This window comes from Cornus florida, unplaced genomic scaffold (assembly GCF_030987335.1).
Source record: "Cornus florida cultivar Cherokee Brave unplaced genomic scaffold, ASM3098733v1 CherokeeBrave_3.0.0_Hap2_Chr11, whole genome shotgun sequence".
Taxonomy (NCBI): Eukaryota; Viridiplantae; Streptophyta; class Magnoliopsida; order Cornales; family Cornaceae; genus Cornus; species Cornus florida.
In genome coordinates this window covers 101871281-101882810 of record NW_026775581.1, presented here as the reverse complement: position 1 = coordinate 101882810, position 11530 = coordinate 101871281, and the positions used below count along the sequence as shown (strand labels likewise).

At 38.4% G+C, this 11530-nt stretch overlaps 1 pseudogene; it reads right to left on the bottom strand.

Moving 5' to 3' along the window:
- Window positions 1–208: 208 nt before the first annotated feature.
- On the bottom strand, window positions 209–307 carry LOC132287481 (small nucleolar RNA R71; annotated as a pseudogene).
- Window positions 308–11530: the final 11223 nt, after the last annotated feature.

Sequence of the window (11530 nt, the reverse complement as noted above, 5' to 3'; positions counted from 1 at the left end):
TGGATGAGTTTCTTGAAGTTTGTTCTACCGTGAAATACATGGACATGCCGGAAGAAGTCTTAAGGCTTAAACTTTTTCCATTCACCCTTAAAGACAAGGCAAAATATTGGTTTAACAATCTTAGGCCTTTTTCAATCACTTCTTGGGTAGAAATGCAACAAGAGTTTTTGAAGAAGTACTATCCGGTTTCTAAGACCAATGCCATGAGGACCTCAATTCGAGAATTTTCACATGGGGATGGAGAAACATTTCATGAGGCATGGGAACGCTTCAATGAATTGCTAAGGAAGTGTCCACATCATGACATGCCCAAATGGAAATTAGTTCAACCAAGGAACTTTGGTGAGGAAGTGTCCACATCAAGTCGAACATTCAAATGAAATAGCCGCCGAAATGAAGTCTTTGTCTCAAAGGTTTGATCAATTTTTGATTAACCAAAACTCGGCGAACCAAGTAACTTCCTTCCCTAACCATTCTCATCGTGCATCAAATGAAACATGTATGACTTGTTCTAGTGTTCTTTATTCTACTTCTCATTGTCCTCATGGACAAGTGCAAAGTGAACCTAATGAGCAAGTCAATGTAACTTTTGTGAATCAAGGGAACAATCCTTATGGTACTCATTACAATCCAAGTTGGAGAAATCATACGAACTTCTCATAGAAAAACCAAGGGGAAGGCTCAAACCCTCCCCAAGGTAGTTTTTAAGGGAAGTATATTCCACCTCCAATGCAAAACCAAGGATCCCAAGGTTATAGGCCATACCAATTACAAGGGAATCAATTCTCTAATTCTCATTTTCCCAACCAATCATATTCCCAAGGTAATTCTCGAAGTCCCGCTTTTGAAGAGAAAGTTTTAAATGCTTTGGGCACTTTAGAGGCTAACATACAATTGCTTCATTCTCACTCTCAATCTATTGCAAAGCTAGAAACCCAAGTAGGGCAAATAGCTAGCACTCTTAATGTTAGAGAGAAGGGAAAGATGCCTATTAATGCCCCACCTAAGTAACAATGTGTTGTGGAAACCCATTCCTCATCGGAAGGGCATACCATTGAACATGTTAATGCGGTGACTACTTTGCGAAGTGGTAGAGCTATGGACAATCAAGTTGAAATGTCCAATAAAGAGAGTGAACCGGTGCAACCTCAAGTTGTCACCCGTCCCGTTTCACATCACATTCCTCCTTCATTGCATACACATGATCTTGCAAATGAGAAAATTTTGAAAAATGTGTTTGACAAAGAAGTCTTGAAAAATGATGTTGAGAAAGAAGTTTTGTTAAAAAATGATTTGAAGCAAAATGATTCGAAAACTTCTTATGTTGAAGAGAGTTCAAAAGAAAATTTTGAAAAAGTGTTTGAACCAAAGGTTCCATTTCCGGACGCCTTGAAAGGGTCCATTTCAAAAGAAAAGCAAAAAGTCAAGACCAATGAGATTTTGGAAATGTTTAGGCAAGTAAAAGTTAATCTCCCACTTTTGGATGCAATCAAGCAAATGCCGGCTTATGTCAAGTTTTTAAAAGATCTTTACACCCAAAAGCGAAAGAACAAAAGCCAAGCACTAAAAAAAGTGGTTTTGACTGAGCAAGTAAGCTCAATTTTGCAACATAACACTTTTCCAAAGCTTAAGGACCCCGGTTCACCCACTACATCATGCATCATTGGTGAACATATCATTAATCGGGCGCTTCTTGACTTAGGAGCAAGTGTTAACCTTCTTCCTTACTCGGTTTATGTCAAACTAGGCTTAGGTGAATTGAAACCGACGTCGATAGTTTTGTAACTTGCCGACCGATCCATTAAAAAGCCTAGAGGTGTCATTGAAGATGTTTTGATTAAGATTGATAAATTCTTCTTCCCCGTTGATTTCGTTGTCATAGATACGAAATCGGTTTCCAATCCTAAGAGCTAAATTCCCGTTATCCTTGGCCGTCCTTTCTTGGCAACCGCAAATGCCAACATCAATTGTAGGATGGGGATAATGAAGATTTCATTTGGCTACATGAAGGTGAAGTTGAATATCTTTAATCCCACACCCAATTCATTTGACAAATATGAAGGAGAGGTTAATGTTATAGAAAAGTGTCATGATCTCCAATGTCAAGGAAATGAACTTTCTTGTAAAACTAAAACTTCCAAAGGATCATCTTCAACCTTGCATTCTCAAAGTCTTGTTTCAAACTCTTGTTTTGAAAGGACGTGGAAGCCTAAAGGTTGTAATTGCATAGACAAAGGATCAAAAAATTCTTTTGAGTTTGATCCAATAAGTTCTTCCAAGAACAATTTATTGGGTGGGGCTCAAGATATTCATCACCCCAACAAGGAGGGGATGCATTATAAGATCTTTGATCCGGGCTAAAAGAGCCCAATGTCTTGCTAGAGACGTTAAAGACTAGCAAAAGCATTCGTAGGGTGTCAAAACCCTATTCCTCCCCCATTTCTATCTTTCATTTCATTTCTTGCGAAGTCTAGATACTTGTTTTTGGTTCATATGCATTTCAAGGAACTTTGGTGAGAATTGCATAAGCTTTCATGTCATTTTTGAGCATTCTGCATAAGTTCAATCGATCTCATACCTGAGTTCAATCGATTGAACTTCCATCTGAATCCAACACTTAGAAAATTTTCCAGCCTGCATCCAAATAGGCTCTCTGTCCCATCGATCCAAGAAAAATCTGCGATCTTAGTTCTCAGTTGGATCGATCATAGGACCTTCGATCGATCCAACTATCCTATTCGATCGATCTTGAGTGTTGACACTTAGAATATTTTTGAGCCTGCAGAACCTGCATCCAAATCACCTCTCTGTCCCATCATTCGAACTAATTCTCAGATCGATTAAGAGACATTCGATCGATCCAACTTCCGAGTTCAATTGATCTCATGCCTCAACACTTAGAAAAATTTTGAGCCTGCATCCACCTGTATATTTTTAGCTCGCTCTCTGATCGTTCGAAACATTCCAAGATCGATTTGAAAGTTCTTTGATCGATCCAACTTCCTAGTTCGATCGATCTCATGTTCCAACACTTAGCCAAATTTTTGAACCAAAAACCTGCATATTTTTGCTCTCTGTATGATCGATCAAACTCTTGTTTCGATCGATCACAAATCTTCATTTCATTGTTTTAACTTTAGTTTGACTTTTCAACTTTTCAAAAATTCAAAAATATTTTCATTTTTATTTTATTCTATTTTCACTCTCATTTTATTTTGTTTCAATTTTCAACAAGTTTTCAAAAATTCAAAAATATTTTAATTTATTTAGTTTTTAATTAATTATTTAATTTTAAAAAAAAAAAACTTTGAAAGGAGTTCATCAAAGTTCGATCGATCACAACTTATCTTCGATCGATCGAACTAGTCGGGAAATGTTTTTAAAAAAAGATCCAAGGGTCTTGAGATCGATCATTTGGATCGATCTCAACACATCAAACCCTAGCCTCTTATTCCCTTCTACTACAAATCATCTCCCCTAGCTCATATCTTCCATCTCCGGCAAGAACCAAGCTTCTCTCTCTCTCTCTCTCATCTCAGTTTCATCCCTCCCTCTTTGCATCCACATCTCCCTTTGATTTGGGTAAGATCTGAGACCTCACTAGTCGATTTCAAGCTTCAATCTTGTGCATACATGGTTTATATGTTTGATTCATGCTTTATATATGATTGAACCTCCATTGTTGATGCTTGAAATATGTATATATATATATATATGTATATCATTGTATATATTTTTGATATTTTTGTTTGATTTGGGAGTATGGGCCATGTTTGGGTGATGAGAGTTGTTGATTTGATGTGTTGTAGGGCTCACGAACACGTTCGTGTGGACCCCGTTATTCAAAAGTCACAGATCTGTGACTGTTAAGTTTCATCGTCGCACTGTTCGATCGATCGAACAAAGTTATGATCGATCTAATATTTGCGATCGATCCAACTCAACCTTCGATCGATCCAACTTTTGTGATAGATCTCATTTCTTTTTATGATCGATCGAATTTCACAGATCTCATATACACACTCCATTCATCTTATCTTATGTTTATGCTACCATATATATGCCCAATGCTTGTGATATTCCACATTAGATGTATTTCATACTCACATTGTTTGGCATGTTTCATATTCTGCCACTTGCATAGAATCATGCGATATCTTGTTTTGTCTATCTTATCTGATATACATGTTTTTATGTTGTGCCTTATATTCTATATATGCTGGCACTAACTCTTGAAATTCTATTTGCAGACTATGGCTCGCGTCAAGACTGTAGCACGTAGACACCGTCATGGCACCAGACGCCGACTTGACGAAGGGCCGGTCCATCTCATGTCTGGGATCCTAGCCTTGAGCACACACAGAGGAGAGTCCGATAGCGGACAGAGGAGACTGCGCAGCCCTCCCATACAGAGGAGCCATTACACCCTACTCCACCCCAGTTACCAACTTGTCCAGCATTCATTCCATCACCATCTCCACCACATACAAGCGCTGAGCATCCAGCTCAGCCGGCTCCACTTGTTCATCCAGCTCCTTTACAGCGCGACAAACTCGCGCCTCAATATGCACGCATTACTATCGACCACGAGTCAGTATTCGGCACCGCATTCTTCTCCAGATCGGTGCTGACTCGATCTGCCTACCAGGACATCATTCAGCGGGGCCTCTTAGCTATTCTTGCCTCAGTCACAAAGCTGATCTACCCGCGACTAGTACGGTTGTTCTACCAGAACCTCCGACCGTCGCCGCGTACTACAGCCGAGCTCGTCACCTTTATCAATAGCCATGAGATCACCATTACAGTGGATACTCTGGCTCGTTCGACTCGCTGTCCACATTGGTGCCTGCCCGAGCTACAGGAGACATGTCCCAGGCTCCACAGGCCTTCTTACGCCGACATGACGATTTTTCTTACAGGTCACCATGCCGGTGATGAGACTTTGGCCACCCGTACATATCTTCCAGAAGACCTTTGGTTCATCGATTCTGTGCTTTTCCGGAACATATACATGGCCGGACATAAGATTCAGAGGCGGGGTGACTATCTAGAAGCCCTGTACGCCTTCTATACCGGCCACTGGGTGTCTATTCCTGCGCTTATCTGGAGCGTGATGAGGAAGCTCTACGATGAGTACGTCAGCAAGGAGGCACCCGGAAGGTCCAAGTTTCTTCCATTCAGCCATCTCATCACCCAGATTCTCATAGACCAGCGCTATCCTATCCACCCGCAGGAGGACCCCGAGAGAGGTTCCTGTCACTTCCTCAAGAAGGACTGGGACAAGAGCTACAGAGCTATTATCACTCACCTGCAGACCCATACCGTACTGGCTACTGCAGAGCTGGAGTTAGAAGATGAGGCAGCAGCATAGGTAGCCCCGGCACCAGTAGAGCCAGCAGTAGTAGCTCCGGCAGCGGACGATGCACCAGTCGATCCAGCTGCCGAGCATGATGACATTGATATAGACATTGACTTGGAGCACTCAGTCACCTATCCACGAGCAGGAGCAGACCTAGGAGCTGTCTTCTGACTCTTCTATACCATACTTGACCCCCGGCTTCAGAGTGCGTCTGCAGACGCTCGAGGACACTGTTGTTGCCATCAGAGCTGACCTCATGGCCCACAGAGCGGAGTTCGCTACCTTTCGCACGGATGTCGCGACCATGTTCAGAGATTTATCTAGAGACATCCGCAGAGCCAGACCTTTTTCTATCTTATGATCCCTCTTTCCTTTTGATACTTTATTATTGTTACTGTATTATTTTTACAGCCGGTGTGTCGGCTTTGATATTTTTGTTGTACCTGCACTTTTTCTATTTTATATATCTATTTTTGCTATGGATGTCATCTGATTGTATTCTCATATCAGTATGTTTGACTCCATCAGGTGCATCACAGTGACTTCAGTGAGAGAGTGCTACCTAATTTTCAGGACCACCCTTATACCTCTCTCATTTCATTTTCTGTTTATCCCATTTACACTTGCATGTTCACTGTGCACTGATTATCCCATTTTGTTATCTGATAAGTTTATCCAAGTGCCAATTTTCAAACACAGTTCATCCCAAGTTTGGGGGGGCCATGCCACCCACTTCGGATACTTCAGTCCCGATCATTCTTGCTTAGTTGCACTGGTATACTCTTTCCTTTATTCTCTTTGCACATTAAGGACATTGTGCAATTTAAGTTTGGGGGGAATGATACTCTATAGTGATAGTTTAAAATTCAAACTTTTAGCATGACTCGTGTATTTGAGGGATATTTCTATGATTGGTCCATACCTAGCTATGATTTTGATCTTCTGAGGACTATATTGCTTAAAATTTAAAAATTACTAGACTTGAGAGTCCAATACTCCTTGTATGCCTTATGAATGCCATTTAGGAGTAAATTTTTCAAAAGATTGATATCTTGTTTGCACTTGTGGTCCACATCATATTGATTTTGTGATTGTTTTAAGATTCACTCTATTCTTCTACACTAGCACAGGCACACACTAGCATTCATTTGTGGGGTATATGCTTTGTTGATTATTGAATTGGTTATATCCCAATTGAGCTAGTAGTGCATTGAAAGCTTTCATTCTTGATAAAGGTGGATAACAACCCCTTTTTCACTAAGTAGCCGGGATTCTAGCCTCATCAAGTACTGAACTTCTCGCGCCGAAAGGTGGAGGGCCCAAACTCTAGGTTAATAATTGAACTTTATTAAAATAAAATAAAAAAGAAAAAAAAAAAGAAGCAAAAGTAATAAAAAGTGAGGACTTCTTCCAAAGAGGTGAGAAGTAGGAAATGATTAGATGGAGGTTGTCTTGATTTGTAGCCTAGTTGATTTGAGCTTGTAAGTTCGTATGGGTATTTGAATGCCTAATGCCCTAAAGCCGTCTGGTTTGGGAGTCATTGACCTAACGCTCGATCTCATGAATCGCTAGAAAGCTTAATAGATCAATACATTGCACTATGCTTCCATCTTTGATCCTATAAAAATAAATAAATAAAAAAAATAAGTGAAAAGAATAAGCGCACCTAGAACAATAAAGCTTTAATAAAAGGTCCACTTTTTGTCTTGATGATCGGGACTAGATTTGTGTGCTAGTTTGATGGTAAGGATGTAATTAATTCTTTAGTTGGCTAAGATGGTAACACATTGATGCCGGTCCACTCAAAAGAATTCTAGAGTTGTTTTGATTTGCATGATCATTTTCTTGATGTGTGGAGGACCATACTTGCTTGATATTGAAATTTTGAGAGATTGTTTGGAAAGGGTTGAAAAATTACATACTTGAGGTAGTTTTCTCCCAATGCTTGTTTGTAATATTGGTACCTCTTTTGACAAAAATGAGCTTAATGTTTATGGGTACCATTTCTGGAAACCCTCATGAGACTTCACTCGTCCACTAGGGGTAGCCTAGGGGTTTAAAAGGCTTGTCGCATATGCTAAATGCAATCGTGTTCCCTACGAAAGTGGCGTTATCCATTTATTGCTTTTTAGTTATAGTTGTATAGTTGTTCATTTCATTCCTTTACTTCTAGTTCTTTGCTAAGGACTAGCAATATTTAAGTTTGGGGGTGTGATGAGCACTGAAAAGTGCGTATTTAAACCCCTTAAGCTTAGGCATTCTAGTACCTTTATCTATCTTACTTTACCGTTTTAGATTGATTTCGTATTATTTCCATTTTCAGGCACTTATCCCGAAAATAAGCTAACTCAGCCAAATAAGAGCTTAATTGAAGCAATTCTGGGATTGAATAAAGAAATGAGCAAAGTGGAGAAAGAAAGAAGCAAAATGAAGCAAAGCACCAAGTTCGATCGATCCAAGTCCAAGGTTCGATCGATCGAACATTGATCGATCTCAGCACTTCAAGATAGATCCAAGCCTTGACCCAAAGCACTTAAGTCCAAAAGTTCGATCGATCCAACATCATTCTTCGATTGATCGAACACTTTTGTCCTTATCCAAATGTTGATCCTATCCACGGCTGTACCACCTACCAACCACTTTTGTCCTTTTCCCATAAATATCTCCCATAAATATCTCGGATTTGTCTTTTTCCAAAAAGCTCAGCCAGTTGGATCGATCCAGCCTAAGTTCGATCGATCTCACTTACTTTCAATCGATCTCACTTCCTTTCGATCGATCGAACTTCCTCCAGTGTGAAAAAGTTAAAATTCCAACTCATTGAAAGTAGACCTTTATCCAATCATTGGGGAATATTGTGTGCACGACCCTAGCCCATTTTGGGTGTCATTTTGACCTACCTATATAAGGATAAGGATTGCTTTTTCAATAGAGAGCCAACATTACTTTCATATCATCTCTTGGAGAGGAAGTTTAGAGGAGGAGGAGGCTAGAGACACCATTGGAGATCTTTATCAACAAGGAGCAAACCTCTTCCATGGAGTTAGCCCTTGAGGGTTAGAGCATCATCACCATGAGTGGCTAGACATCCTCTTGGGGCTAGAGTTAGCCCCAAACATGCTTTCTATATCTTAATCTTGTGTATTATTGAGGGATTAGTGTTGTAGTTGATGTTTTGACACTTTGATATATATAGATCTTGTTTATTCAATGATTTATGTGGTTTAATGCTACCAATTGGTCATTTCATTCTATCCATATGTCTATGCATGCTAGAATATATTTTCATGTGTTTATCTCTAGATTTTGTGTTATTGATGCATGTCTATGTGTATTGATGCTATAGATTTAGAGATTGTCAAAACATTATGCTTAAAAGAATGCTTTTCTGATTCTTTTGATGGTTCATGCTTACCTCTTAATGGATTGTGCCTCTCCCCTAGTTTATTTTCATGCTAGTAGTGTAGATGTAGTGTAGTTGTAGTGTAGTGTTAAATGGGAGGACAATCTATGCTTGTTGTTTGATGATCCAAGCTTGTAAATGCAATTAGCATATGTCTCTATCCTTGTGTTGTATTTGGATTGTGAGGTTAATTAAAGGATTAATAACTTGTTTTAATTTATTGTGCCTTTCACATGTTTTTTAGACAATATATGTTTCATAACTTAGATATATTGTGTTTTTCACATGATGTTTAGACAATACATGCTTAACTAGTCATCCTTGCTTATTGAATCAACCAAATACATACACACCACTATTGCAACCCACTATTTGCCCTCATTAATCACTTGTCAATGATATAGAAATGCATTACTTGGTGGTGATCTCTAAACCTCAAGATCTCTCTCTCCCTTACTTACTCTCTTTAGCATTGCATTCTTACTTAATTTAATTTAGTTGCTCTCTAGTTTAAACAACCAACCAATCACTTGTTTGATCATTCGACTTACTAACCCTAGTTGCGATTCCACATTCAAGTACCACTCCAATCCCTTAGGACGATCCCTACTCACTCTAGCTATATTTTTTGTAAAGGTAGTAGTGGCTTTATAAATGTAAAACTTGGCCCTCGCCTAAATTGCACATTCTTAAGCTTATGGTAAATCGACGGCCATCAAACAGTTTTGCTTCATATCTCTAGACAAAGGAATTGATAGGGAGATTAAATTAGACCATAAAGGATATGTTGAGGCGTATATCCAAGGTTTTCGTAGATAATTGGAAGTGTTTACTTGCTTTTCAGATTTTTGTCTGTCATATTGTTGGCATAAGGAGGTTAGTGTGACAACGTTTGAGATTTTGTATATTATATCATACAGACCTTTCACTTGTTGGTTTGAAATAGAAGCAAGGGTTATACAATCTGACCTTAACTTCATTTAAGGATATAATACTCTCTTTTGTAATAGTTTGTGCACGGTTTGGAGGCGACAACAAATTTACGTAAATAGTCAAACTCGTATACTAGAGTTTTCTATCAGGAAGAAGTTTGCTTGTGATATCTTCCATATAGGAAACAAGGCGATTTTTGGAGGGAGGTCAATTTTACTTATTACATTGACTTTTAGGGGATTGTGTTTATAAATTGAAACAGTCACCTATGATAACCCGATTTTTTTTAGATTTTAATTTATTATTATTATTATTATTTGTGTTAAGGGAGGTGTAATTATCATTTATATTATATATATATATATATATATATATATATATATATATATATATATCATTTGATGGAATGAAAGGTTGGCAGCAAGGCACATGAGTCAAAAATTGAAAAGAAAGAAAAGTTGGTGAGTTTTGATATTTGTCACATGTTTATATATATATGTATTATATATATATATATATATTTAGTGTAGCAAGGAGTGGTCTGCCATAAAGAAGAAATTATGGCCAAGGATACTTTTTGCTTGGGCATGCACGTGGCTGAGGTACGATAGAGTCTTGTTATTAAGTGATGTATAGGATGTAAAGTAAAGATAAGGAAAAGATAATAATGGCGGGGTCCACCTGTAATGGTATTTGAAAAATTGATGATTCGCAGGGCCCACTGAGTGACTTGTTAGACCAAATTTCTTTGTGTTTTGATTTCCTTCATGTGGGCTGGAATGGGCTGATGTTGTATTTGTTGGGTGATGTATATAGAATGATAAGAAAGGAAAGTAATGGTTCACGTGGGTAGGTTGGTGCATTTGCCTATAAATTGAGTGTGTTGTGTGCATTGCTAAGTAAGAAAGACGAGGCAGAGAAGAGAAATTAAAGAAGTTTGAGAGAAAAAAATAGAGTGAAGTCAGACAGAGAGTTTGAGGAAAGACAGAAGAGCCGAGAGTTGCAGAGGAGGTCGGAGCTTGAGGTTTTGATGATTCAGTGAAGAAAATCTCTTTTCAGTGTAGGGTTCTCTATATCTTGAATGGCTTGGAGTGGTTTTGTTTCAAATTGTTTTATTAAATGTTTTTAATTAAATGCATATTTTGTTTATATATTCACCTGACTATGTATATTTTGTGAAGTTGTTTTGTTAAACCTCCATGAAATTCTTGTTATGGTTTTCCCTACTGGGACTTTTTGTCTCACCACCCTCCAGTTTCAGGTATCAAAGATGAACGGGGATTGCTAGATACGGGCTTATGATGAAAAGTCGGCGTTGCAGGATTTATTTTATTCATTTGGAGAATTTTTGTATATATTTGAGGAAATTGATTTTTGTGTAAAAGAGGGCATTTTGTTTGATCCTGGGTGTATTTTGATGTATTTGGATTTGTATAAATTGAGGATTTTATTAGAAAATTTGGGGGCGTGACAAATCTTTAGCGCTGGGTACATAAGAGTTTTGTGTGTATATTCTATGGACCTTCGAGGAATATAGCTCATTACCTTGTCAAATTGGGAGGATTACATTGTTGTTCGATATAACATATGAATTGTATGATTATTGTGTTTCTTAAATATAGGAACCATGTATACTACTTGGTATATTGGAGTTAAGTGGAGCCATCATAGTGAAGTTGCGTCTACTTGGGAATAGGAGGACGTTATTCACTCACAGTTTCCAGAAATAATGGAAGAAAGTATGGGCGAATTCCGAGGATGGAATTCCTTTTGTTAGGGGGGAAGAATGTAATACCCCTAATTTTAAAAGGATAGTCTCGGTATTTATTTATTTG